Below are 24,728 nucleotides of genomic sequence, written 5' to 3'. Positions count from 1 at the left end.
CCGAATTCTTACAGGTACACCCTCTGACACAAATGTTGATCACAGAGAAGACATATTTCCTCTAAGTTCCTAAAGCTTTCACCACACACCTTGTGTAATCTCCTGCATCTCTGTGACCGGACTAGTAGTTTTGACCCATAGTCAGCCACGTCACGTTGTTTGACGTCCATGTTCACAGCCTCTCATTGGGATTTTCTTTACTCAACAGACACATACGCGAATCGGACAGAAGTGGGGGCATCCAACCACGAAGGGATCCGAAGTCAGACGCCTTGTCCTTTAGGCCACGTGGTCACGTGGATAGGGACGAGTACATTTCAACGGGGCTACGTTGGTAGTAGTGTAGAGTAAGAAGGAGCTGGACTTTGGACGTGAAGCTTTCGCCTTCATGGGATACACGTGTGAGACAATGTGGCACTGTTGGTCAACCCATGGGTGAGAAACAGTGGGAAGTTTACATCAACTTTCTTTCCATCTGTAGGCGCGGCACAAGGACTTGTGCCTTTACAGCAACAGTTCCTGGCCAGTACAGGGATCGAACCTGTGACCTTGGCGTTATTAGCACCACGCTCTAACCAGCTGAGCTAACTGGCCCGCTGCTGAGAGTCCTCTTACGACCACGTCCCTTATACAATGACAGGGAAGCAATTGCTTTCGAGTATTTTGCGACCTGTTGGCGCCTCTCTCGTAATTGTCTTTAAGAGGGGAATTAGCTCAAATGGTAGAGCGCTCGCTTAGCATGCGAGAGGTAGCGGGATCGATGCCCGCATTCTCCATTACCTCCTTTTCTGTGGAGCCAGACAGCATCCACTACTTTTTGTTTGGAGGCTGATGTCCCACAATCACGCCATTACAAAAGGATATTGTGTTTTGTCACCACGATACTTTCTTGCTGAGGAACATAACTATGCCTGACCTTCTGGAGGACATTTACCTTCTGTTCTCAGGCAGCTTTTGCCTTTTTCATAATCATCTCCTTGAAAACTTTGAATACTCACAGTTGGTGAATCTAACTCCACGCTTTAGCCCTCTGAGCCCACGGGCGTGGCCAAGAACTTCTCAGGAAAATACTGCACGAGACATACAGTATGTCAATGGGGAAAACCAGTCACTAACTTCATTGGTTACACCTGGTGAATACTTCCCCAGGTGGCACCTCCAGAGGGGAATTAGCTCAAATGGTAGAGCGCTCGCTTTGCATGTGAGAGGCAGCGGGATCGACGCCCGCATTCTCCATTCCCGTTTCTTCTTTGGTGTGAAATGGGTCTTTTCCCCGAAAGTCAATGTCGCAGCATTGTAAAGTCAACGCTGTGCATCCAAATCTTCATGGCAGGAAACGCACAATGCCTTGATTCGGAGGAACTGACGTAAAGCAGGATTCCTCCAGAGCGTTACTCCTGCTGATTGTGCCCATAATAAGCAGAGCAAGGGTGCCGAATTCTTACAGGTACACCCTCTGACACAAATGTTGATCACAGAGAAGACATATTTCCTCTAAGTTCCTAAAGCTTTCACCACACACCTTGTGTAATCTCCTGCATCTCTGTGACCGGACTAGTAGTTTTGACCCATAGTCAGCCACGTCACGTTGTTTGACGTCCATGTTCACAGCCTCTCATTGGGATTTTCTTTACTCAACAGACACATACGCGAATCGGACAGAAGTGGGGGCATCCAACCACGAAGGGATTCGAACCCTCAATCTTCTGATCCGAAGTCAGACGCCTTGTCCTTTAGGCCACGTGGTCACGTGGATAGGGACGAGTACATTTCAACGGGGCTACGTTGGTAGTAGTGTAGAGTAAGAAGGAGCTGGACTTTGGACGTGAAGCTTTCGCCTTCATGGGATACACGTGTGAGACAATGTGGCACTGTTGGTCAACCCATGGGTGAGAAACAGTGGGAAGTTTACATCAACTTTCTTTCCATCTGTAGGCGCGGCACAAGGACTTGTGCCTTTACAGCAACAGTTCCTGGCCAGTACAGGGATCGAACCTGTGACCTTGGCGTTATTAGCACCACGCTCTAACCAGCTGAGCTAACTGGCCCGCTGCTGAGAGTCCTCTTACGACCACGTCCCTTATACAATGACAGGGAAGCAATTGCTTTCGAGTATTTTGCGACCTGTTGGCGCCTCTCTCGTAATTGTCTTTAAGAGGGGAATTAGCTCAAATGGTAGAGCGCTCGCTTAGCATGCGAGAGGTAGCGGGATCGATGCCCGCATTCTCCATTACCTCCTTTTCTGTGGAGCCAGACAGCATCCACTACTTTTTGTTTGGAGGCTGATGTCCCACAATCACGCCATTACAAAAGGATATTGTGTTTTGTCACCACGATACTTTCTTGCTGAGGAACATAACTATGCCTGACCTTCTGGGGGACATTTACCTTCTGTTCTCAGGCAGCTTTTGCCTTTTTCATAATCATCTCCTTGAAAACTTTGAATACTCACAGTTGGTGAATCTAACTCCACGCTTTAGCCCTCTGAGCCCACGGGCGTGGCCAAGAACTTCTCAGGAAAATACTGCACGAGACATACAGTATGTCAATGGGGAAAACCAGTCACTAACTTCATTGGTTACACCTGGTGAATACTTCCCCAGGTGGCACCTCCAGAGGGGAATTAGCTCAAATGGTAGAGCGCTCGCTTTGCATGTGAGAGGCAGCGGGATCGACGCCCGCATTCTCCAATCCCGTTTCTTCTTTGGTGTGAAATGGGTCTTTTCCCCGAAAGTCAATGTCGCAGCATTGTAAAGTCAACGCTGTGCATCCAAATCTTCATGGCAGGAAACGCACAATGCCTTGATTCGGAGGAACTGACGTAAAGCAGGATTCCTCCAGAGCGTTACTCCTGCTGATTGTGCCCATAATAAGCAGAGCAAGGGTGCCGAATTCTTACAGGTACACCCTCTGACACAAATGTTGATCACAGAGAAGACATATTTCCTCTAAGTTCCTAAAGCTTTCACCACACACCTTGTGTAATCTCCTGCATCTCTGTGACCGGACTAGTAGTTTTGACCCATAGTCAGCCACGTCACGTTGTTTGACGTCCATGTTCACAGCCTCTCATTGGGATTTTCTTTACTCAACAGACACATACGCGAATCGGACAGAAGTGGGGGCATCCAACCACGAAGGGATTCGAACCCTCAATCTTCTGATCCGAAGTCAGACGCCTTGTCCTTTAGGCCACGTGGTCACGTGGATAGGGACGAGTACATTTCAACGGGGCTACGTTGGTAGTAGTGTAGAGTAAGAAGGAGCTGGACTTTGGACGTGAAGCTTTCGCCTTCATGGGATACACGTGTGAGACAATGTGGCACTGTTGGTCAACCCATGGGTGAGAAACAGTGGGAAGTTTACATCAACTTTCTTTCCATCTGTAGGCGCGGCACAAGGACTTGTGCCTTTACAGCAACAGTTCCTGGCCAGTACAGGGATCGAACCTGTGACCTTGGCGTTATTAGCACCACGCTCTAACCAGCTGAGCTAACTGGCCCGCTGCTGAGAGTCCTCTTACGACCACGTCCCTTATACAATGACAGGGAAGCAATTGCTTTCGAGTATTTTGCGACCTGTTGGCGCCTCTCTCGTAATTGTCTTTAAGAGGGGAATTAGCTCAAATGGTAGAGCGCTCGCTTAGCATGCGAGAGGTAGCGGGATCGATGCCCGCATTCTCCATTACCTCCTTTTCTGTGGAGCCAGACAGCATCCACTACTTTTTGTTTGGAGGCTGATGTCCCACAATCACGCCATTACAAAAGGATATTGTGTTTTGTCACCACGATACTTTCTTGCTGAGGAACATAACTATGCCTGACCTTCTGGAGGACATTTACCTTCTGTTCTCAGGCAGCTTTTGCCTTTTTCATAATCATCTCCTTGAAAACTTTGAATACTCACAGTTGGTGAATCTAACTCCACGCTTTAGCCCTCTGAGCCCACGGGCGTGGCCAAGAACTTCTCAGGAAAATACTGCACGAGACATACAGTATGTCAATGGGGAAAACCAGTCACTAACTTCATTGGTTACACCTGGTGAATACTTCCCCAGGTGGCACCTCCAGAGGGGAATTAGCTCAAATGGTAGAGCGCTCGCTTTGCATGTGAGAGGCAGCGGGATCGACGCCCGCATTCTCCATTCCCGTTTCTTCTTTGGTGTGAAATGGGTCTTTTCCCCGAAAGTCAATGTCGCAGCATTGTAAAGTCAACGCTGTGCATCCAAATCTTCATGGCAGGAAACGCACAATGCCTTGATTCGGAGGAACTGACGTAAAGCAGGATTCCTCCAGAGCGTTACTCCTGCTGATTGTGCCCATAATAAGCAGAGCAAGGGTGCCGAATTCTTACAGGTACACCCTCTGACACAAATGTTGATCACAGAGAAGACATATTTCCTCTAAGTTCCTAAAGCTTTCACCACACACCTTGTGTAATCTCCTGCATCTCTGTGACCGGACTAGTAGTTTTGACCCATAGTCAGCCACGTCACGTTGTTTGACGTCCATGTTCACAGCCTCTCATTGGGATTTTCTTTACTCAACAGACACATACGCGAATCGGACAGAAGTGGGGGCATCCAACCACGAAGGGATTCGAACCCTCAATCTTCTGATCCGAAGTCAGACGCCTTGTCCTTTAGGCCACGTGGTCACGTGGATAGGGACGAGTACATTTCAACGGGGCTACGTTGGTAGTAGTGTAGAGTAAGAAGGAGCTGGACTTTGGACGTGAAGCTTTCGCCTTCATGGGATACACGTGTGAGACAATGTGGCACTGTTGGTCAACCCATGGGTGAGAAACAGTGGGAAGTTTACATCAACTTTCTTTCCATCTGTAGGCGCGGCACAAGGACTTGTGCCTTTACAGCAACAGTTCCTGGCCAGTACAGGGATCGAACCTGTGACCTTGGCGTTATTAGCACCACGCTCTAACCAGCTGAGCTAACTGGCCCGCTGCTGAGAGTCCTCTTACGACCACGTCCCTTATACAATGACAGGGAAGCAATTGCTTTCGAGTATTTTGCGACCTGTTGGCGCCTCTCTCGTAATTGTCTTTAAGAGGGGAATTAGCTCAAATGGTAGAGCGCTCGCTTAGCATGCGAGAGGTAGCGGGATCGATGCCCGCATTCTCCATTACCTCCTTTTCTGTGGAGCCAGACAGCATCCACTACTTTTTGTTTGGAGGCTGATGTCCCACAATCACGCCATTACAAAAGGATATTGTGTTTTGTCACCACGATACTTTCTTGCTGAGGAACATAACTATGCCTGACCTTCTGGAGGACATTTACCTTCTGTTCTCAGGCAGCTTTTGCCTTTTTCATAATCATCTCCTTGAAAACTTTGAATACTCACAGTTGGTGAATCTAACTCCACGCTTTAGCCCTCTGAGCCCACGGGCGTGGCCAAGAACTTCTCAGGAAAATACTGCACGAGACATACAGTATGTCAATGGGGAAAACCAGTCACTAACTTCATTGGTTACACCTGGTGAATACTTCCCCAGGTGGCACCTCCAGAGGGGAATTAGCTCAAATGGTAGAGCGCTCGCTTTGCATGTGAGAGGCAGCGGGATCGACGCCCGCATTCTCCATTCCCGTTTCTTCTTTGGTGTGAAATGGGTCTTTTCCCCGAAAGTCAATGTCGCAGCATTGTAAAGTCAACGCTGTGCATCCAAATCTTCATGGCAGGAAACGCACAATGCCTTGATTCGGAGGAACTGACGTAAAGCAGGATTCCTCCAGAGCGTTACTCCTGCTGATTGTGCCCATAATAAGCAGAGCAAGGGTGCCGAATTCTTACAGGTACACCCTCTGACACAAATGTTGATCACAGAGAAGACATATTTCCTCTAAGTTCCTAAAGCTTTCACCACACACCTTGTGTAATCTCCTGCATCTCTGTGACCGGACTAGTAGTTTTGACCCATAGTCAGCCACGTCACGTTGTTTGACGTCCATGTTCACAGCCTCTCATTGGGATTTTCTTTACTCAACAGACACATACGCGAATCGGACAGAAGTGGGGGCATCCAACCACGAAGGGATCCGAAGTCAGACGCCTTGTCCTTTAGGCCACGTGGTCACGTGGATAGGGACGAGTACATTTCAACGGGGCTACGTTGGTAGTAGTGTAGAGTAAGAAGGAGCTGGACTTTGGACGTGAAGCTTTCGCCTTCATGGGATACACGTGTGAGACAATGTGGCACTGTTGGTCAACCCATGGGTGAGAAACAGTGGGAAGTTTACATCAACTTTCTTTCCATCTGTAGGCGCGGCACAAGGACTTGTGCCTTTACAGCAACAGTTCCTGGCCAGTACAGGGATCTAACCTGTGACCTTGGCGTTATTAGCACCACGCTCTAACCAGCTGAGCTAACTGGCCCGCTGCTGAGAGTCCTCTTACGACCACGTCCCTTATACAATGACAGGGAAGCAATTGCTTTCGAGTATTTTGCGACCTGTTGGCGCCTCTCTCGTAATTGTCTTTAAGAGGGGAATTAGCTCAAATGGTAGAGCGCTCGCTTAGCATGCGAGAGGTAGCGGGATCGATGCCCGCATTCTCCATTACCTCCTTTTCTGTGGAGCCAGACAGCATCCACTACTTTTTGTTTGGAGGCTGATGTCCCACAATCACGCCATTACAAAAGGATATTGTGTTTTGTCACCACGATACTTTCTTGCTGAGGAACATAACTATGCCTGACCTTCTGGAGGACATTTACCTTCTGTTCTCAGGCAGCTTTTGCCTTTTTCATAATCATCTCCTTGAAAACTTTGAATACTCACAGTTGGTGAATCTAACTCCACACTTTAGCCCTCTGAGCCCACGGGCGTGGCCAAGAACTTCTCAGGAAAATACTGCACGAGACATACAGTATGTCAATGGGGAAAACCAGTCACTAACTTCATTGGTTACACCTGGTGAATACTTCCCCAGGTGGCACCTCCAGAGGGGAATTAGCTCAAATGGTAGAGCGCTCGCTTTGCATGTGAGAGGCAGCGGGATCGACGCCCGCATTCTCCATTCCCGTTTCTTCTTTGGTGTGAAATGGGTCTTTTCCCCGAAAGTCAATGTCGCAGCATTGTAAAGTCAACGCTGTGCATCCAAATCTTCATGGCAGGAAACGCACAATGCCTTGATTCGGAGGAACTGACGTAAAGCAGGATTCCTCCAGAGCGTTACTCCTGCTGATTGTGCCCATAATAAGCAGAGCAAGGGTGCCGAATTCTTACAGGTACACCCTCTGACACAAATGTTGATCACAGAGAAGACATATTTCCTCTAAGTTCCTAAAGCTTTCACCACACACCTTGTGTAATCTCCTGCATCTCTGTGACCGGACTAGTAGTTTTGACCCATAGTCAGCCACGTCACGTTGTTTGACGTCCATGTTCACAGCCTCTCATTGGGATTTTCTTTACTCAACAGACACATACGCGAATCGGACAGAAGTGGGGGCATCCAACCACGAAGGGATTCGAACCCTCAATCTTCTGATCCGAAGTCAGACGCCTTGTCCTTTAGGCCACGTGGTCACGTGGATAGGGACGAGTACATTTCAACGGGGCTACGTTGGTAGTAGTGTAGAGTAAGAAGGAGCTGGACTTTGGACGTGAAGCTTTCGCCTTCATGGGATACACGTGTGAGACAATGTGGCACTGTTGGTCAACCCATGGGTGAGAAACAGTGGGAAGTTTACATCAACTTTCTTTCCATCTGTAGGCGCGGCACAAGGACTTGTGCCTTTACAGCAACAGTTCCTGGCCAGTACAGGGATCGAACCTGTGACCTTGGCGTTATTAGCACCACGCTCTAACCAGCTGAGCTAACTGGCCCGCTGCTGAGAGTCCTCTTACGACCACGTCCCTTATACAATGACAGGGAAGCAATTGCTTTCGAGTATTTTGCGACCTGTTGGCGCCTCTCTCGTAATTGTCTTTAAGAGGGGAATTAGCTCAAATGGTAGAGCGCTCGCTTAGCATGCGAGAGGTAGCGGGATCGATGCCCGCATTCTCCATTACCTCCTTTTCTGTGGAGCCAGACAGCATCCACTACTTTTTGTTTGGAGGCTGATGTCCCACAATCACGCCATTACAAAAGGATATTGTGTTTTGTCACCACGATACTTTCTTGCTGAGGAACATAACTATGCCTGACCTTCTGGAGGACATTTACCTTCTGTTCTCAGGCAGCTTTTGCCTTTTTCATAATCATCTCCTTGAAAACTTTGAATACTCACAGTTGGTGAATCTAACTCCACGCTTTAGCCCTCTGAGCCCACGGGCGTGGCCAAGAACTTCTCAGGAAAATACTGCACGAGACATACAGTATGTCAATGGGGAAAACCAGTCACTAACTTCATTGGTTACACCTGGTGAATACTTCCCCAGGTGGCACCTCCAGAGGGGAATTAGCTCAAATGGTAGAGCGCTCGCTTTGCATGTGAGAGGCAGCGGGATCGACGCCCGCATTCTCCATTCCCGTTTCTTCTTTGGTGTGAAATGGGTCTTTTCCCCGAAAGTCAATGTCGCAGCATTGTAAAGTCAACGCTGTGCATCCAAATCTTCATGGCAGGAAACGCACAATGCCTTGATTCGGAGGAACTGACGTAAAGCAGGATTCCTCCAGAGCGTTACTCCTGCTGATTGTGCCCATAATAAGCAGAGCAAGGGTGCCGAATTCTTACAGGTACACCCTCTGACACAAATGTTGATCACAGAGAAGACATATTTCCTCTAAGTTCCTAAAGCTTTCACCACACACCTTGTGTAATCTCCTGCATCTCTGTGACCGCACTAGTAGTTTTGACCCATAGTCAGCCACGTCACGTTGTTTGACGTCCATGTTCACAGCCTCTCATTGGGATTTTCTTTACTCAACAGACACATACGCGAATCGGACAGAAGTGGGGGCATCCAACCACGAAGGGATTCGAACCCTCAATCTTCTGATCCGAAGTCAGACGCCTTGTCCTTTAGGCCACGTGGTCACGTGGATAGGGACGAGTACATTTCAACGGGGCTACGTTGGTAGTAGTGTAGAGTAAGAAGGAGCTGGACTTTGGACGTGAAGCTTTCGCCTTCATGGGATACACGTGTGAGACAATGTGGCACTGTTGGTCAACCCATGGGTGAGAAACAGTGGGAAGTTTACATCAACTTTCTTTCCATCTGTAGGCGCGGCACAAGGACTTGTGCCTTTACAGCAACAGTTCCTGGCCAGTACAGGGATCGAACCTGTGACCTTGGCGTTATTAGCACCACGCTCTAACCAGCTGAGCTAACTGGCCCGCTGCTGAGAGTCCTCTTACGACCACGTCCCTTATACAATGACAGGGAAGCAATTGCTTTCGAGTATTTTGCGACCTGTTGGCGCCTCTCTCGTAATTGTCTTTAAGAGGGGAATTAGCTCAAATGGTAGAGCGCTCGCTTAGCATGCGAGAGGTAGCGGGATCGATGCCCGCATTCTCCATTACCTCCTTTTCTGTGGAGCCAGACAGCATCCACTACTTTTTGTTTGGAGGCTGATGTCCCACAATCACGCCATTACAAAAGGATATTGTGTTTTGTCACCACGATACTTTCTTGCTGAGGAACATAACTATGCCTGACCTTCTGGAGGACATTTACCTTCTGTTCTCAGGCAGCTTTTGCCTTTTTCATAATCATCTCCTTGAAAACTTTGAATACTCACAGTTGGTGAATCTAACTCCACGCTTTAGCCCTCTGAGCCCACGGGCGTGGCCAAGAACTTCTCAGGAAAATACTGCACGAGACATACAGTATGTCAATGGGGAAAACCAGTCACTAACTTCATTGGTTACACCTGGTGAATACTTCCCCAGGTGGCACCTCCAGAGGGGAATTAGCTCAAATGGTAGAGCGCTCGCTTTGCATGTGAGAGGCAGCGGGATCGACGCCCGCATTCTCCATTCCCGTTTCTTCTTTGGTGTGAAATGGGTCTTTTCCCCGAAAGTCAATGTCGCAGCATTGTAAAGTCAACGCTGTGCATCCAAATCTTCATGGCAGGAAACGCACAATGCCTTGATTCAGAGGAACTGACGTAAAGCAGGATTCCTCCAGAGCGTTACTCCTGCTGATTGTGCCCATAATAAGCAGAGCAAGGGTGCCGAATTCTTACAGGTACACCCTCTGACACAAATGTTGATCACAGAGAAGACATATTTCCTCTAAGTTCCTAAAGCTTTCACCACACACCTTGTGTAATCTCCTGCATCTCTGTGACCGGACTAGTAGTTTTGACCCATAGTCAGCCACGTCACGTTGTTTGACGTCCATGTTCACAGCCTCTCATTGGGATTTTCTTTACTCAACAGACACATACGCGAATCGGACAGAAGTGGGGGCATCCAACCACGAAGGGATTCGAACCCTCAATCTTCTGATCCGAAGTCAGACGCCTTGTCCTTTAGGCCACGTGGTCACGTGGATAGGGACGAGTACATTTCAACGGGGCTACGTTGGTAGTAGTGTAGAGTAAGAAGGAGCTGGACTTTGGACGTGAAGCTTTCGCCTTCATGGGATACACGTGTGAGACAATGTGGCACTGTTGGTCAACCCATGGGTGAGAAACAGTGGGAAGTTTACATCAACTTTCTTTCCATCTGTAGGCGCGGCACAAGGACTTGTGCCTTTACAGCAACAGTTCCTGGCCAGTACAGGGATCGAACCTGTGACCTTGGCGTTATTAGCACCACGCTCTAACCAGCTGAGCTAACTGGCCCGCTGCTGAGAGTCCTCTTACGACCACGTCCCTTATACAATGACAGGGAAGCAATTGCTTTCGAGTATTTTGCGACCTGTTGGCGCCTCTCTCGTAATTGTCTTTAAGAGGGGAATTAGCTCAAATGGTAGAGCGCTCGCTTAGCATGCGAGAGGTAGCGGGATCGATGCCCGCATTCTCCATTACCTCCTTTTCTGTGGAGCCAGACAGCATCCACTACTTTTTGTTTGGAGGCTGATGTCCCACAATCACGCCATTACAAAAGGATATTGTGTTTTGTCACCACGATACTTTCTTGCTGAGGAACATAACTATGCCTGACCTTCTGGAGGACATTTACCTTCTGTTCTCAGGCAGCTTTTGCCTTTTTCATAATCATCTCCTTGAAAACTTTGAATACTCACAGTTGGTGAATCTAACTCCACACTTTAGCCCTCTGAGCCCACGGGCGTGGCCAAGAACTTCTCAGGAAAATACTGCACGAGACATACAGTATGTCAATGGGGAAAACCAGTCACTAACTTCATTGGTTACACCTGGTGAATACTTCCCCAGGTGGCACCTCCAGAGGGGAATTAGCTCAAATGGTAGAGCGCTCGCTTTGCATGTGAGAGGCAGCGGGATCGACGCCCGCATTCTCCATTCCCGTTTCTTCTTTGGTGTGAAATGGGTCTTTTCCCCGAAAGTCAATGTCGCAGCATTGTAAAGTCAACGCTGTGCATCCAAATCTTCATGGCAGGAAACGCACAATGCCTTGATTCGGAGGAACTGACGTAAAGCAGGATTCCTCCAGAGCGTTACTCCTGCTGATTGTGCCCATAATAAGCAGAGCAAGGGTGCCGAATTCTTACAGGTACACCCTCTGACACAAATGTTGATCACAGAGAAGACATATTTCCTCTAAGTTCCTAAAGCTTTCACCACACACCTTGTGTAATCTCCTGCATCTCTGTGACCGCACTAGTAGTTTTGACCCATAGTCAGCCACGTCACGTTGTTTGACGTCCATGTTCACAGCCTCTCATTGGGATTTTCTTTACTCAACAGACACATACGCGAATCGGACAGAAGTGGGGGCATCCAACCACGAAGGGATTCGAACCCTCAATCTTCTGATCCGAAGTCAGACGCCTTGTCCTTTAGGCCACGTGGTCACGTGGATAGGGACGAGTACATTTCAACGGGGCTACGTTGGTAGTAGTGTAGAGTAAGAAGGAGCTGGACTTTGGACGTGAAGCTTTCGCCTTCATGGGATACACGTGTGAGACAATGTGGCACTGTTGGTCAACCCATGGGTGAGAAACAGTGGGAAGTTTACATCAACTTTCTTTCCATCTGTAGGCGCGGCACAAGGACTTGTGCCTTTACAGCAACAGTTCCTGGCCAGTACAGGGATCGAACCTGTGACCTTGGCGTTATTAGCACCACGCTCTAACCAGCTGAGCTAACTGGCCCGCTGCTGAGAGTCCTCTTACGACCACGTCCCTTATACAATGACAGGGAAGCAATTGCTTTCGAGTATTTTGCGACCTGTTGGCGCCTCTCTCGTAATTGTCTTTAAGAGGGGAATTAGCTCAAATGGTAGAGCGCTCGCTTAGCATGCGAGAGGTAGCGGGATCGATGCCCGCATTCTCCATTACCTCCTTTTCTGTGGAGCCAGACAGCATCCACTACTTTTTGTTTGGAGGCTGATGTCCCACAATCACGCCATTACAAAAGGATATTGTGTTTTGTCACCACGATACTTTCTTGCTGAGGAACATAACTATGCCTGACCTTCTGGAGGACATTTACCTTCTGTTCTCAGGCAGCTTTTGCCTTTTTCATAATCATCTCCTTGAAAACTTTGAATACTCACAGTTGGTGAATCTAACTCCACACTTTAGCCCTCTGAGCCCACGGGCGTGGCCAAGAACTTCTCAGGAAAATACTGCACGAGACATACAGTATGTCAATGGGGAAAACCAGTCACTAACTTCATTGGTTACACCTGGTGAATACTTCCCCAGGTGGCACCTCCAGAGGGGAATTAGCTCAAATGGTAGAGCGCTCGCTTTGCATGTGAGAGGCAGCGGGATCGACGCCCGCATTCTCCATTCCCGTTTCTTCTTTGGTGTGAAATGGGTCTTTTCCCCGAAAGTCAATGTCGCAGCATTGTAAAGTCAACGCTGTGCATCCAAATCTTCATGGCAGGAAACGCACAATGCCTTGATTCGGAGGAACTGACGTAAAGCAGGATTCCTCCAGAGCGTTACTCCTGCTGATTGTGCCCATAATAAGCAGAGCAAGGGTGCCGAATTCTTACAGGTACACCCTCTGACACAAATGTTGATCACAGAGAAGACATATTTCCTCTAAGTTCCTAAAGCTTTCACCACACACCTTGTGTAATCTCCTGCATCTCTGTGACCGGACTAGTAGTTTTGACCCATAGTCAGCCACGTCACGTTGTTTGACGTCCATGTTCACAGCCTCTCATTGGGATTTTCTTTACTCAACAGACACATACGCGAATCGGACAGAAGTGGGGGCATCCAACCACGAAGGGATTCGAACCCTCAATCTTCTGATCCGAAGTCAGACGCCTTGTCCTTTAGGCCACGTGGTCACGTGGATAGGGACGAGTACATTTCAACGGGGCTACGTTGGTAGTAGTGTAGAGTAAGAAGGAGCTGGACTTTGGACGTGAAGCTTTCGCCTTCATGGGATACACGTGTGAGACAATGTGGCACTGTTGGTCAACCCATGGGTGAGAAACAGTGGGAAGTTTACATCAACTTTCTTTCCATCTGTAGGCGCGGCACAAGGACTTGTGCCTTTACAGCAACAGTTCCTGGCCAGTACAGGGATCGAACCTGTGACCTTGGCGTTATTAGCACCACGCTCTAACCAGCTGAGCTAACTGGCCCGCTGCTGAGAGTCCTCTTACGACCACGTCCCTTATACAATGACAGGGAAGCAATTGCTTTCGAGTATTTTGCGACCTGTTGGCGCCTCTCTCGTAATTGTCTTTAAGAGGGGAATTAGCTCAAATGGTAGAGCGCTCGCTTAGCATGCGAGAGGTAGCGGGATCGATGCCCGCATTCTCCATTACCTCCTTTTCTGTGGAGCCAGACAGCATCCACTACTTTTTGTTTGGAGGCTGATGTCCCACAATCACGCCATTACAAAAGGATATTGTGTTTTGTCACCACGATACTTTCTTGCTGAGGAACATAACTATGCCTGACCTTCTGGAGGACATTTACCTTCTGTTCTCAAGCAGCTTTTGCCTTTTTCATAATCATCTCCTTGAAAACTTTGAATACTCACAGTTGGTGAATCTAACTCCACGCTTTAGTCCTCTGAGCCCACGGGCGTGACCAAGAACTTCTCAGGAAAATACTGCACGAGACATACAGTATGTCAATGGGGAAAACCAGTCACTAACTTCATTGGTTACACCTGGTGAATACTTCCCCAGGTGGCACCTCCAGAGGGGAATTAGCTCAAATGGTAGAGCGCTCGCTTTGCATGTGAGAGGCAGCGGGATCGACGCCCGCATTCTCCATTCCCGTTTCTTCTTTGGTGTGAAATGGGTCTTTTCCCCGAAAGTCAATGTCGCAGCATTGTAAAGTCAACGCTGTGCATCCAAATCTTCATGGCAGGAAACGCACAATGCCTTGATTCGGAGGAACTGACGTAAAGCAGGATTCCTCCAGAGCGTTACTCCTGCTGATTGTGCCCATAATAAGCAGAGCAAGGGTGCCGAATTCTTACAGGTACACCCTCTGACACAAATGTTGATCACAGAGAAGACATATTTCCTCTAAGTTCCTAAAGCTTTCACCACACACCTTGTGTAATCTCCTGCATCTCTGTGACCGGACTAGTAGTTTTGACCCATAGTCAGCCACGTCACGTTGTTTGACGTCCATGTTCACAGCCTCTCATTGGGATTTTCTTTACTCAACAGACACATACGCGAATCGGACAGAAGTGGGGGCATCCAACCACGAAGGGATCCGAAGTCAGACGCCTTGTCCTTTAGGCCACGTGGTCACTTGGATAGGGACGAGTACATTTCAACGGGGCTACGTTGGTAGTAGTGTAGAGTAAGAAGGAGCTGGACTTTGGACGTGAAGCTTTCGCCTTCATGGGATACACGTGTGAGACAATGTGGCACTGTTGGTCAACCCATGGGTGAGAAACAGTGGGAAGTTTACATCAACTTTCTTTCCATCTGTAGGTGCGGCACAAGGACTTGTGCCTTTACAGCAACAGTTCCTGGCCAGTACAGGGATCGAACCTGTGACCTTGGCGTTATTAGCACCACGCTCTAACCAGCTGAGCTAACTGGCCCGCTGCTGAGAGTCCTCTTACGACCACGTCCCTTATACAATGACAGGGAAGCAATTGCTTTCGAGTATTTTGCGACCTGTTGGCACCTCTCTCGTAATTGTCTTTAAGAGGGGAATTAGCTCAAATGGTAGAGCGCTCGCTTAGCATGCGAGAAGTAGCGGGATCGATGCCCGCATTCTCCATTACCTCCTTTTCTGTGGAGCCAGACAGCATCCACTACTTTTTGTTTGGAGGCTGATGTCCCACAATCACGCCATTACAAAAGGATATTGTGTTTTGTCACCACGATACTTTCTTGCTGAGGAACATAACTATGCCTGACCTTCTGGAGGACATTTACCTTCTGTTCTCAAGCAGCTTTTGCCTTTTTCATAATCATCTCCTTGAAAACTTTGAATACTCACAGTTGGTGAATCTAACTCCACGCTTTAGTCCTCTGAGCCCACGGGCGTGGCCAAGAACTTCTCAGGAAAATACTGCACGAGACATACAGTATGTCAATGGGGAAAACCAGTCACTAACTTCATTGGTTACACCTGGTGAATACTTCCCCAGGTGGCACCTCCAGAGGGGAATTAGCTCAAATGGTAGAGCGCTCGCTTTGCATGTGAGAGGCAGCGGGATCGACGCCCGCATTCTCCATTCCCGTTTCTTCTTTGGTGTGAAATGGGTCTTTTCCCCGAAAGTCAATGTCGCAGCATTGTAAAGTCAACGCTGTGCATCCAAATCTTCATGGCAGGAAACGCACAATGCCTTGATTCGGAGGAACTGACGTAAAGCAGGATTCCTCCAGAGCGTTACTCCTGCTGATTGTGCCCATAATAAGCAGAGCAAGGGTGCCGAATTCTTACAGGTACACCCTCTGACACAAATGTTGATCACAGAGAAGACATATTTCCTCTAAGTTCCTAAAGCTTTCACCACACACCTTGTGTAATCTCCTGCATCTCTGTGACCGGACTAGTAGTTTTGACCCATAGTCAGCCACGTCACGTTGTTTGACGTCCATGTTCACAGCCTCTCATTGGGATTTTCTTTACTCAACAGACACATACGCGAATCGGACAGAAGTGGGGGCATCCAACCACGAAGGGATTCGAACCCTCAATCTTCTGATCCGAAGTCAGACGCCTTGTCCTTTAGGCCACGTGGTCACGTGGATAGGGACGAGTACATTTCAACGGGGCTACGTTGGTAGTAGTGTAGAGTAAGAAGGAGCTGGACTTTGGACGTGAAGCTTTCGCCTTCATGGGATACACGTGTGAGACAATGTGGCACTGTTGGTCAACCCATGGGTGAGAAACAGTGGGAAGTTTACATCAACTTTCTTTCCATCTGTAGGCGCGGCACAAGGACTTGTGCCTTTACAGCAACAGTTCCTGGCCAGTACAGGGATCGAACCTGTGACCTTGGCGTTATTAGCACCACGCTCTAACCAGCTGAGCTAACTGGCCCGCTGCTGAGAGTCCTCTTACGACCACGTCCCTTATACAATGACAGGGAAGCAATTGCTTTCGAGTATTTTGCGACCTGTTGGCGCCTCTCTCGTAATTGTCTTTAAGAGGGGAATTAGCTCAAATGGTAGAGCGCTCGCTTAGCATGCGAGAGGTAGCGGGATCGATGCCCGCATTCTCCATTACCTCCTTTTCTGTGGAGCCAGACAGCATCCACTACTTTTTGTTTGGAGGCTGATGTCCCACAATCACGCCATTACAAAAGGATATTGTGTTTTGTCACCACGATACTTTCTTGCTGAGGAACATAACTATGCCTGACCTTCTGGAGGACATTTACCTTCTGTTCTCAAGCAGCTTTTGCCTTTTTCATAATCATCTCCTTGAAAACTTTGAATACTCACAGTTGGTGAATCTAACTCCACGCTTTAGTCCTCTGAGCCCACGGGCGTGACCAAGAACTTCTCAGGAAAATACTGCACGAGACATACAGTATGTCAATGGGGAAAACCAGTCACTAACTTCATTGGTTACACCTGGTGAATACTTCCCCAGGTGGCACCTCCAGAGGGGAATTAGCTCAAATGGTAGAGCGCTCGCTTTGCATGTGAGAGGCAGCGGGATCGACGCCCGCATTCTCCATTCCCGTTTCTTCTTTGGTGTGAAATGGGTCTTTTCCCCGAAAGTCAATGTCGCAGCATTGTAAAGTCAACGCTGTGCATCCAAATCTTCATGGCAGGAAACGCACAATGCCTTGATTCGGAGGAACTGACGTAAAGCAGGATTCCTCCAGAGCGTTACTCCTGCTGATTGTGCCCATAATAAGCAGAGCAAGGGTGCCGAATTCTTACAGGTACACCCTCTGACACAAATGTTGATCACAGAGAAGACATATTTCCTCTAAGTTCCTAAAGCTTTCACCACACACCTTGTGTAATCTCCTGCATCTCTGTGACCGGACTAGTAGTTTTGACCCATAGTCAGCCACGTCACGTTGTTTGACGTCCATGTTCACAGCCTCTCATTGGGATTTTCTTTACTCAACAGACACATACGCGAATCGGACAGAAGTGGGGGCATCCAACCACGAAGGGATTCGAACCCTCAATCTTCTGATCCGAAGTCAGACGCCTTGTCCTTTAGGCCACGTGGTCACGTGGATAGGGACGAGTACATTTCAACGGGGCTACGTTGGTAGTAGTGTAGAGTAAGAAGGAGCTGGACTTTGGACGTGAAGCTTTCGCCTTCATGGGATACACGTGTGAGACAATGTGGCACTGTTGGTCAACCCATGGGTGAGAAACAGTGGGAAGTTTACATCAACTTTCTTTCCATCTGTAGGCGCGGCGCAAGGACTTGTGCCTTTACAGCAACAGTTCCTGGCCAGTACAGGGATCGAACCTGTGACCTTGGCGTTATTAGCACCACGCTCTAACCAGCTGAGCTAACTGGCCCGCTGCTGAGAGTCCTCTTACGACCACGTCCCTTATACAATGACAGGGAAGCAATTGCTTTCGAGTATTTTGCGACCTGTTGGCACCTCTCTCGTAATTGTCTTTAAGAGGGGAATTAGCTCAAATGGTAGAGCGCTCGCTTAGCATGCGAGAGGTAGCGGGATCGATGCCCGCATTCTCCATTACCTCCTTTTCTGTGGAGCCAGACAGCATCCACTACTTTTTGTTTGGAGGCTGATGTCCCACAATCACGCCATTACAAAAGGATATTGTGTTTTGTCACCACGATACTTTCTTGCTGAGGAACATAACTATGCCTGACCTTCTGGAGGACATTTACCTTCTGTTCTCAAGCAGCTTTTGCCTTTTTCATAATCATCTCCTTGAAAACTTTGAATACTCACAGTTGGTGAATCTAACTCCACGCTTTAGTCCTCTGAGCCCACGGGCGTGGCCAAGAACTTCTCAGGAAAATACTGCACGAGACATACAGTATGTCAATGGGGAAAACCAGTCACTAACTTCATTGGTTACACCTGGTGAATACTTCCCCAGGTGGCACCTCCAGAGGGGAATTAGCTCAAATGGTAGAGCGCTCGCTTTGCATGTGAGAGGCAGCGGGATCGACGCCCGCATTCTCCATTCCCGTTTCTTCTTTGGTGTGAAATGGGTCTTTTCCCCGAAAGTCAATGTCGCAGCATTGTAAAGTCAACGCTGTGCATCCAAATCTTCATGGCAGGAAACGCACAATGCCTTGATTCGGAGGAACTGACGTAAAGCAGGATTCCTCCAGAGCGTTACTCCTGCTGATTGTGCCCATAATAAGCAGAGCAAGGGTGCCGAATTCTTACAGGTACACCCTCTGACACAAATGTTGATCACAGAGAAGACATATTTCCTCTAAGTTCCTAAAGCTTTCACCACACACCTTGTGTAATCTCCTGCATCTCTGTGACCGGACTAGTAGTTTTGACCCATAGTCAGCCACGTCACGTTGTTTGACGTCCATGTTCACAGCCTCTCATTGGGATTTTCTTTACTCAACAGACACATACGCGAATCGGACAGAAGTGGGGGCATCCAACCACGAAGGGATTCGAACCCTCAATCTTCTGATCCGAAGTCAGACGCCTTGTCCTTTAGGCCACGTGGTCACGTGGATAGGGACGAGTACATTTCAACGGGGCTACGTTGGTAGTAGTGTAGAGTAAGAAGGAGCTGGACTTTGGACGTGAAGCTTTCGCCTTCATGGGATACACGTGTGAGACAATGTGGCACTGTTGGTCAACCCATGGGTGAGAAACAGTGGGAAGTTTACATCAACTTTCTTTCCATCTGTAGGCGCGGCGCAAGGACTTGTGCCTTTACAGCAACAGTTCCTGGCCAGTACAGGGATCGAACCTGTGACCTTGGCGTTATTAGCACCACGCTCTAACCAGCTGAGCTAACTGGCCCGCTGCTGAGAGTCCTCTTACGACCACGTCCCTTATACAATGACAGGGAAGCAATTGCTTTCGAGTATTTTGCGACCTGTTGGCGCCTCTCTCGTAATTGTCTTTAAGAGGGGAATTAGCTCAAATGGTAGAGCGCTCGCTTAGCATGCGAGAGGTAGCGGGATCGATGCCCGCATTCTCCATTACCTCCTTTTCTGTGGAGCCAGACAGCATCCACTACTTTTTGTTTGGAGGCTGATGTCCCACAATCACGCCATTACAAAAGGATATTGTGTTTTGTCACCACGATACTTTCTTGCTGAGGAACATAACTATGCCTGACCTTCTGGAGGACATTTACCTTCTGTTCTCAAGCAGCTTTTGCCTTTTTCATAATCATCTCCTTGAAAACTTTGAATACTCACAGTTGGTGAATCTAACTCCACGCTTTAGTCCTCTGAGCCCACGGGCGTGGCCAAGAACTTCTCAGGAAAATACTGCACGAGACATACAGTATGTCAATGGGGAAAACCAGTCACTAACTTCATTGGTTACACCTGGTGAATACTTCCCCAGGTGGCACCTCCAGAGGGGAATTAGCTCAAATGGTAGAGCGCTCGCTTTGCATGTGAGAGGCAGCGGGATCGACGCCCGCATTCTCCATTCCCGTTTCTTCTTTGGTGTGAAATGGGTCTTTTCCCCGAAAGTCAATGTCGCAGCATTGTAAAGTCAACGCTGTGCATCCAAATCTTCATGGCAGGAAACGCACAATGCCTTGATTCGGAGGAACTGACGTAAAGCAGGATTCCTCCAGAGCGTTACTCCTGCTGATTGTGCCCATAATAAGCAGAGCAAGGGTGCCGAATTCTTACAGGTACACCCTCTGACACAAATGTTGATCACAGAGAAGACATATTTCCTCTAAGTTCCTAAAGCTTTCACCACACACCTTGTGTAATCTCCTGCATCTCTGTGACCGCACTAGTAGTTTTGACCCATAGTCAGCCACGTCACGTTGTTTGACGTCCATGTTCACAGCCTCTCATTGGGATTTTCTTTACTCAACAGACACATACGCGAATCGGACAGAAGTGGGGGCATCCAACCACGAAGGGATTCGAACCCTCAATCTTCTGATCCGAAGTCAGACACCTTGTCCTTTAGGCCACGTGGTCACGTGGATAGGGACGAGTACATTTCAACGGGGCTACGTTGGTAGTAGTGTAGAGTAAGAAGGAGCTGGACTTTGGACGTGAAGCTTTCGCCTTCATGGGATACACGTGTGAGACAATGTGGCACTGTTGGTCAACCCATGGGTGAGAAACAGTGGGAAGTTTACATCAACTTTCTTTCCATCTGTAGGCGCGGCGCAAGGACTTGTGCCTTTACAGCAACAGTTCCTGGCCAGTACAGGGATCGAACCTGTGACCTTGGCGTTATTAGCACCACGCTCTAACCAGCTGAGCTAACTGGCCCGCTGCTGAGAGTCCTCTTACGACCACGTCCCTTATACAATGACAGGGAAGCAATTGCTTTCGAGTATTTTGCGACCTGTTGGCGCCTCTCTCGTAATTGTCTTTAAGAGGGGAATTAGCTCAAATGGTAGAGCGCTCGCTTAGCATGCGAGAGGTAGCGGGATCGATGCCCGCATTCTCCATTACCTCCTTTTCTGTGGAGCCAGACAGCATCCACTACTTTTTGTTTGGAGGCTGATGTCCCACAATCACGCCATTACAAAAGGATATTGTGTTTTGTCACCACGATACTTTCTTGCTGAGGAACATAACTATGCCTGACCTTCTGGAGGACATTTACCTTCTGTTCTCAGGCAGCTTTTGCCTTTTTCATAATCATCTCCTTGAAAACTTTGAATACTCACAGTTGGTGAATCTAACTCCACGCTTTAGCCCTCTGAGCCCACGGGCGTGGCCAAGAACTTCTCAGGAAAATACTGCACGAGACATACAGTATGTCAATGGGGAAAACCAGTCACTAACTTCATTGGTTACACCTGGTGAATACTTCCCCAGGTGGCACCTCCAGAGGGGAATTAGCTCAAATGGTAGAGCGCTCGCTTTGCATGTGAGAGGCAGCGGGATCGACGCCCGCATTCTCCATTCCCGTTTCTTCTTTGGTGTGAAATGGGTCTTTTCCCCGAAAGTCAATGTCGCAGCATTGTAAAGTCAACGCTGTGCATCCAAATCTTCATGGCAGGAAACGCACAATGCCTTGATTCGGAGGAACTGACGTAAAGCAGGATTCCTCCAGAGCGTTACTCCTGCTGATTGTGCCCATAATAAGCAGAGCAAGGGTGCCGAATTCTTACAGGTACACCCTCTGACACAAATGTTGATCACAGAGAAGACATATTTCCTCTAAGTTCCTAAAGCTTTCACCACACACCTTGTGTAATCTCCTGCATCTCTGTGACCGGACTAGTAGTTTTGACCCATAGTCAGCCACGTCACGTTGTTTGACGTCCATGTTCACAGCCTCTCATTGGGATTTTCTTTACTCAACAGACACATACGCGAATCGGACAGAAGTGGGGGCATCCAACCACGAAGGGATTCGAACCCTCAATCTTCTGATCCGAAGTCAGACGCCTTGTCCTTTAGGCCACGTGGTCACGTGGATAGGGACGAGTACATTTCAACGGGGCTACGTTGGTAGTAGTGTAGAGTAAGAAGGAGCTGGACTTTGGACGTGAAGCTTTCGCGTTCATGGGATACACGTGTGAGACAATGTGGCACTGTTGGTCAACCCATGGGTGAGAAACAGTGGGAAGTTTACATCAACTTTCTTTCCATCTGTAGGCGCGGCACAAGGACTTGTGCCTTTACAGCAACAGTTCCTGGCCAGTACAGGGATCGAACCTGTGACCTTGGCGTTATTAGCACCACGCTCTAACCAGCTGAGCTAACTGGCCCGCTGCTGAGAGTCCTCTTACGACCACGTCCCTTATACAATGACAGGGAAGCAATTGCTTTCGAGTATTTTGCGACCTGTTGGCGCCTCTCTCGTAATTGTCTTTAAGAGGGGAATTAGCTCAAATGGTAGAGCGCTCGCTTAGCATGCGAGAGGTAGCGGGATCGATGCCCGCATTCTCCATTACCTCCTTTTCTGTGGAGCCAGACAGCATCCACTACTTTTTGTTTGGAGGCTGATGTCCCACAATCACGCCATTACAAAAGGATATTGTGTTTTGTCACCACGATACTTTCTTGCTGAGGAACATAACTATGCCTGACCTTCTGGAGGACATTTACCTTCTGTTCTCAGGCAGCTTTTGCCTTTTTCATAATCATCTCCTTGAAAACTTTGAATACTCACAGTTGGTGAATCTAACTCCACGCTTTAGCCCTCTGAGCCCACGGGCGTGGCCAAGAACTTCTCAGGAAAATACTGCACGAGACATACAGTATGTCAATGGGGAAAACCAGTCACTAACTTCATTGGTTACACCTGGTGAATACTTCCCCAGGTGGCACCTCCAGAGGGGAATTAGCTCAAATGGTAGAGCGCTCGCTTTGCATGTGAGAGGCAGCGGGATCGACGCCCGCATTCTCCATTCCCGTTTCTTCTTTGGTGTGAAATGGGTCTTTTCCCCGAAAGTCAATGTCGCAGCATTGTAAAGTCAACGCTGTGCATCCAAATCTTCATGGCAGGAAACGCACAATGCCTTGATTCGGAGGAACTGACGTAAAGCAGGATTCCTCCAGAGCGTTACTCCTGCTGATTGTGCCCATAATAAGCAGAGCAAGGGTGCCGAATTCTTACAGGTACACCCTCTGACACAAATGTTGATCACAGAGAAGACATATTTCCTCTAAGTTCCTAAAGCTTTCACCACACACCTTGTGTAATCTCCTGCATCTCTGTGACCGGACTAGTAGTTTTGACCCATAGTCAGCCACGTCACGTTGTTTGACGTCCATGTTCACAGCCTCTCATTGGGATTTTCTTTACTCAACAGACACATACGCGAATCGGACAGAAGTGGGGGCATCCAACCACGAAGGGATTCGAACCCTCAATCTTCTGATCCGAAGTCAGACGCCTTGTCCTTTAGGCCACGTGGTCACGTGGATAGGGACGAGTACATTTCAACGGGGCTACGTTGGTAGTAGTGTAGAGTAAGAAGGAGCTGGACTTTGGACGTGAAGCTTTCGCCTTCATGGGATACACGTGTGAGACAATGTGGCACTGTTGGTCAACCCATGGGTGAGAAACAGTGGGAAGTTTACATCAACTTTCTTTCCATCTGTAGGCGCGGCACAAGGACTTGTGCCTTTACAGCAACAGTTCCTGGCCAGTACAGGGATCGAACCTGTGACCTTGGCGTTATTAGCACCACGCTCTAACCAGCTGAGCTAACTGGCCCGCTGCTGAGAGTCCTCTTACGACCACGTCCCTTATACAATGACAGGGAAGCAATTGCTTTCGAGTATTTTGCGACCTGTTGGCGCCTCTCTCGTAATTGTCTTTAAGAGGGGAATTAGCTCAAATGGTAGAGCGCTCGCTTAGCATGCGAGAGGTAGCGGGATCGATGCCCGCATTCTCCATTACCTCCTTTTCTGTGGAGCCAGACAGCATCCACTACTTTTTGTTTGGAGGCTGATGTCCCACAATCACGCCATTACAAAAGGATATTGTGTTTTGTCACCACGATACTTTCTTGCTGAGGAACATAACTATGCCTGACCTTCTGGAGGACATTTACCTTCTGTTCTCAGGCAGCTTTTGCCTTTTTCATAATCATCTCCTTGAAAACTTTGAATACTCACAGTTGGTGAATCTAACTCCACGCTTTAGCCCTCTGAGCCCACGGGCGTGGCCAAGAACTTCTCAGGAAAATACTGCACGAGACATACAGTATGTCAATGGGGAAAACCAGTCACTAACTTCATTGGTTACACCTGGTGAATACTTCCCCAGGTGGCACCTCCAGAGGGGAATTAGCTCAAATGGTAGAGCGCTCGCTTTGCATGTGAGAGGCAGCGGGATCGACGCCCGCATTCTCCATTCCCGTTTCTTCTTTGGTGTGAAATGGGTCTTTTCCCCGAAAGTCAATGTCGCAGCATTGTAAAGTCAACGCTGTGCATCCAAATCTTCATGGCAGGAAACGCACAATGCCTTGATTCGGAGGAACTGACGTAAAGCAGGATTCCTCCAGAGCGTTACTCCTGCTGATTGTGCCCATAATAAGCAGAGCAAGGGTGCCGAATTCTTACAGGTACACCCTCTGACACAAATGTTGATCACAGAGAAGACATATTTCCTCTAAGTTCCTAA

The 24,728-nt window shown here is 48.5% G+C and overlaps 47 non-coding genes across 47 annotated transcripts; 16 read left to right on the top strand and 31 right to left on the bottom strand.

The window, feature by feature from the left end:
* Nucleotides 1-520: 520 nt before the first annotated feature.
* On the bottom strand, nucleotides 521-594 carry trnai-aau. The gene has a single exon. It is a non-coding gene; the product is annotated as a tRNA-Ile (tRNA).
* A 109-nt stretch (nucleotides 595-703) lies between these two features.
* trnaa-agc lies at nucleotides 704-776 on the top strand. Its single transcript has one exon. It is a non-coding gene; the product is annotated as a tRNA-Ala (tRNA).
* An 899-nt stretch (nucleotides 777-1,675) lies between these two features.
* On the bottom strand, nucleotides 1,676-1,748 carry trnar-ucg. The gene has a single exon. It is a non-coding gene; the product is annotated as a tRNA-Arg (tRNA).
* Nucleotides 1,749-1,974: 226 nt separating this feature from the next.
* trnai-aau lies at nucleotides 1,975-2,048 on the bottom strand. Its single transcript has one exon. It is a non-coding gene; the product is annotated as a tRNA-Ile (tRNA).
* Nucleotides 2,049-2,157: 109 nt separating this feature from the next.
* On the top strand, nucleotides 2,158-2,230 carry trnaa-agc. The gene has a single exon. It is a non-coding gene; the product is annotated as a tRNA-Ala (tRNA).
* An 899-nt stretch (nucleotides 2,231-3,129) lies between these two features.
* trnar-ucg lies at nucleotides 3,130-3,202 on the bottom strand. The gene has a single exon. It is a non-coding gene; the product is annotated as a tRNA-Arg (tRNA).
* A 226-nt stretch (nucleotides 3,203-3,428) lies between these two features.
* Nucleotides 3,429-3,502, bottom strand: trnai-aau. The gene has a single exon. It is a non-coding gene; the product is annotated as a tRNA-Ile (tRNA).
* Nucleotides 3,503-3,611: 109 nt separating this feature from the next.
* trnaa-agc lies at nucleotides 3,612-3,684 on the top strand. The gene has a single exon. It is a non-coding gene; the product is annotated as a tRNA-Ala (tRNA).
* Nucleotides 3,685-4,583: 899 nt separating this feature from the next.
* Nucleotides 4,584-4,656, bottom strand: trnar-ucg. Its single transcript has one exon. It is a non-coding gene; the product is annotated as a tRNA-Arg (tRNA).
* Nucleotides 4,657-4,882: 226 nt separating this feature from the next.
* Nucleotides 4,883-4,956, bottom strand: trnai-aau. The gene has a single exon. It is a non-coding gene; the product is annotated as a tRNA-Ile (tRNA).
* Nucleotides 4,957-5,065: 109 nt separating this feature from the next.
* trnaa-agc lies at nucleotides 5,066-5,138 on the top strand. The gene has a single exon. It is a non-coding gene; the product is annotated as a tRNA-Ala (tRNA).
* Nucleotides 5,139-6,315: 1,177 nt separating this feature from the next.
* trnai-aau lies at nucleotides 6,316-6,389 on the bottom strand. The gene has a single exon. It is a non-coding gene; the product is annotated as a tRNA-Ile (tRNA).
* A 109-nt stretch (nucleotides 6,390-6,498) lies between these two features.
* trnaa-agc lies at nucleotides 6,499-6,571 on the top strand. Its single transcript has one exon. It is a non-coding gene; the product is annotated as a tRNA-Ala (tRNA).
* Nucleotides 6,572-7,470: 899 nt separating this feature from the next.
* Nucleotides 7,471-7,543, bottom strand: trnar-ucg. The gene has a single exon. It is a non-coding gene; the product is annotated as a tRNA-Arg (tRNA).
* Nucleotides 7,544-7,769: 226 nt separating this feature from the next.
* Nucleotides 7,770-7,843, bottom strand: trnai-aau. The gene has a single exon. It is a non-coding gene; the product is annotated as a tRNA-Ile (tRNA).
* Nucleotides 7,844-7,952: 109 nt separating this feature from the next.
* Nucleotides 7,953-8,025, top strand: trnaa-agc. The gene has a single exon. It is a non-coding gene; the product is annotated as a tRNA-Ala (tRNA).
* Nucleotides 8,026-8,924: 899 nt separating this feature from the next.
* Nucleotides 8,925-8,997, bottom strand: trnar-ucg. The gene has a single exon. It is a non-coding gene; the product is annotated as a tRNA-Arg (tRNA).
* Nucleotides 8,998-9,223: 226 nt separating this feature from the next.
* Nucleotides 9,224-9,297, bottom strand: trnai-aau. The gene has a single exon. It is a non-coding gene; the product is annotated as a tRNA-Ile (tRNA).
* A 109-nt stretch (nucleotides 9,298-9,406) lies between these two features.
* Nucleotides 9,407-9,479, top strand: trnaa-agc. The gene has a single exon. It is a non-coding gene; the product is annotated as a tRNA-Ala (tRNA).
* Nucleotides 9,480-10,378: 899 nt separating this feature from the next.
* trnar-ucg lies at nucleotides 10,379-10,451 on the bottom strand. The gene has a single exon. It is a non-coding gene; the product is annotated as a tRNA-Arg (tRNA).
* A 226-nt stretch (nucleotides 10,452-10,677) lies between these two features.
* Nucleotides 10,678-10,751, bottom strand: trnai-aau. Its single transcript has one exon. It is a non-coding gene; the product is annotated as a tRNA-Ile (tRNA).
* Nucleotides 10,752-10,860: 109 nt separating this feature from the next.
* On the top strand, nucleotides 10,861-10,933 carry trnaa-agc. Its single transcript has one exon. It is a non-coding gene; the product is annotated as a tRNA-Ala (tRNA).
* Nucleotides 10,934-11,832: 899 nt separating this feature from the next.
* trnar-ucg lies at nucleotides 11,833-11,905 on the bottom strand. Its single transcript has one exon. It is a non-coding gene; the product is annotated as a tRNA-Arg (tRNA).
* A 226-nt stretch (nucleotides 11,906-12,131) lies between these two features.
* trnai-aau lies at nucleotides 12,132-12,205 on the bottom strand. Its single transcript has one exon. It is a non-coding gene; the product is annotated as a tRNA-Ile (tRNA).
* A 109-nt stretch (nucleotides 12,206-12,314) lies between these two features.
* On the top strand, nucleotides 12,315-12,387 carry trnaa-agc. The gene has a single exon. It is a non-coding gene; the product is annotated as a tRNA-Ala (tRNA).
* An 899-nt stretch (nucleotides 12,388-13,286) lies between these two features.
* On the bottom strand, nucleotides 13,287-13,359 carry trnar-ucg. Its single transcript has one exon. It is a non-coding gene; the product is annotated as a tRNA-Arg (tRNA).
* Nucleotides 13,360-13,585: 226 nt separating this feature from the next.
* trnai-aau lies at nucleotides 13,586-13,659 on the bottom strand. The gene has a single exon. It is a non-coding gene; the product is annotated as a tRNA-Ile (tRNA).
* A 109-nt stretch (nucleotides 13,660-13,768) lies between these two features.
* On the top strand, nucleotides 13,769-13,841 carry trnaa-agc. The gene has a single exon. It is a non-coding gene; the product is annotated as a tRNA-Ala (tRNA).
* Nucleotides 13,842-15,018: 1,177 nt separating this feature from the next.
* Nucleotides 15,019-15,092, bottom strand: trnai-aau. Its single transcript has one exon. It is a non-coding gene; the product is annotated as a tRNA-Ile (tRNA).
* Nucleotides 15,093-16,173: 1,081 nt separating this feature from the next.
* trnar-ucg lies at nucleotides 16,174-16,246 on the bottom strand. Its single transcript has one exon. It is a non-coding gene; the product is annotated as a tRNA-Arg (tRNA).
* A 226-nt stretch (nucleotides 16,247-16,472) lies between these two features.
* On the bottom strand, nucleotides 16,473-16,546 carry trnai-aau. The gene has a single exon. It is a non-coding gene; the product is annotated as a tRNA-Ile (tRNA).
* A 109-nt stretch (nucleotides 16,547-16,655) lies between these two features.
* On the top strand, nucleotides 16,656-16,728 carry trnaa-agc. Its single transcript has one exon. It is a non-coding gene; the product is annotated as a tRNA-Ala (tRNA).
* Nucleotides 16,729-17,627: 899 nt separating this feature from the next.
* Nucleotides 17,628-17,700, bottom strand: trnar-ucg. Its single transcript has one exon. It is a non-coding gene; the product is annotated as a tRNA-Arg (tRNA).
* Nucleotides 17,701-17,926: 226 nt separating this feature from the next.
* On the bottom strand, nucleotides 17,927-18,000 carry trnai-aau. The gene has a single exon. It is a non-coding gene; the product is annotated as a tRNA-Ile (tRNA).
* Nucleotides 18,001-18,109: 109 nt separating this feature from the next.
* trnaa-agc lies at nucleotides 18,110-18,182 on the top strand. The gene has a single exon. It is a non-coding gene; the product is annotated as a tRNA-Ala (tRNA).
* Nucleotides 18,183-19,081: 899 nt separating this feature from the next.
* trnar-ucg lies at nucleotides 19,082-19,154 on the bottom strand. The gene has a single exon. It is a non-coding gene; the product is annotated as a tRNA-Arg (tRNA).
* Nucleotides 19,155-19,380: 226 nt separating this feature from the next.
* On the bottom strand, nucleotides 19,381-19,454 carry trnai-aau. The gene has a single exon. It is a non-coding gene; the product is annotated as a tRNA-Ile (tRNA).
* Nucleotides 19,455-19,563: 109 nt separating this feature from the next.
* Nucleotides 19,564-19,636, top strand: trnaa-agc. Its single transcript has one exon. It is a non-coding gene; the product is annotated as a tRNA-Ala (tRNA).
* Nucleotides 19,637-20,535: 899 nt separating this feature from the next.
* On the bottom strand, nucleotides 20,536-20,608 carry trnar-ucg. The gene has a single exon. It is a non-coding gene; the product is annotated as a tRNA-Arg (tRNA).
* Nucleotides 20,609-20,834: 226 nt separating this feature from the next.
* Nucleotides 20,835-20,908, bottom strand: trnai-aau. Its single transcript has one exon. It is a non-coding gene; the product is annotated as a tRNA-Ile (tRNA).
* Nucleotides 20,909-21,017: 109 nt separating this feature from the next.
* trnaa-agc lies at nucleotides 21,018-21,090 on the top strand. The gene has a single exon. It is a non-coding gene; the product is annotated as a tRNA-Ala (tRNA).
* Nucleotides 21,091-21,989: 899 nt separating this feature from the next.
* trnar-ucg lies at nucleotides 21,990-22,062 on the bottom strand. The gene has a single exon. It is a non-coding gene; the product is annotated as a tRNA-Arg (tRNA).
* Nucleotides 22,063-22,288: 226 nt separating this feature from the next.
* On the bottom strand, nucleotides 22,289-22,362 carry trnai-aau. The gene has a single exon. It is a non-coding gene; the product is annotated as a tRNA-Ile (tRNA).
* A 109-nt stretch (nucleotides 22,363-22,471) lies between these two features.
* On the top strand, nucleotides 22,472-22,544 carry trnaa-agc. The gene has a single exon. It is a non-coding gene; the product is annotated as a tRNA-Ala (tRNA).
* Nucleotides 22,545-23,443: 899 nt separating this feature from the next.
* Nucleotides 23,444-23,516, bottom strand: trnar-ucg. Its single transcript has one exon. It is a non-coding gene; the product is annotated as a tRNA-Arg (tRNA).
* A 226-nt stretch (nucleotides 23,517-23,742) lies between these two features.
* trnai-aau lies at nucleotides 23,743-23,816 on the bottom strand. The gene has a single exon. It is a non-coding gene; the product is annotated as a tRNA-Ile (tRNA).
* A 109-nt stretch (nucleotides 23,817-23,925) lies between these two features.
* Nucleotides 23,926-23,998, top strand: trnaa-agc. Its single transcript has one exon. It is a non-coding gene; the product is annotated as a tRNA-Ala (tRNA).
* Nucleotides 23,999-24,728: the final 730 nt, after the last annotated feature.

This window comes from Thunnus maccoyii, chromosome 6 (genome assembly GCF_910596095.1).
Source record: "Thunnus maccoyii chromosome 6, fThuMac1.1, whole genome shotgun sequence".
Taxonomy (NCBI): Eukaryota; Metazoa; Chordata; class Actinopteri; order Scombriformes; family Scombridae; genus Thunnus; species Thunnus maccoyii.
This window is presented reverse-complemented; position numbering and strand designations above follow the sequence as displayed.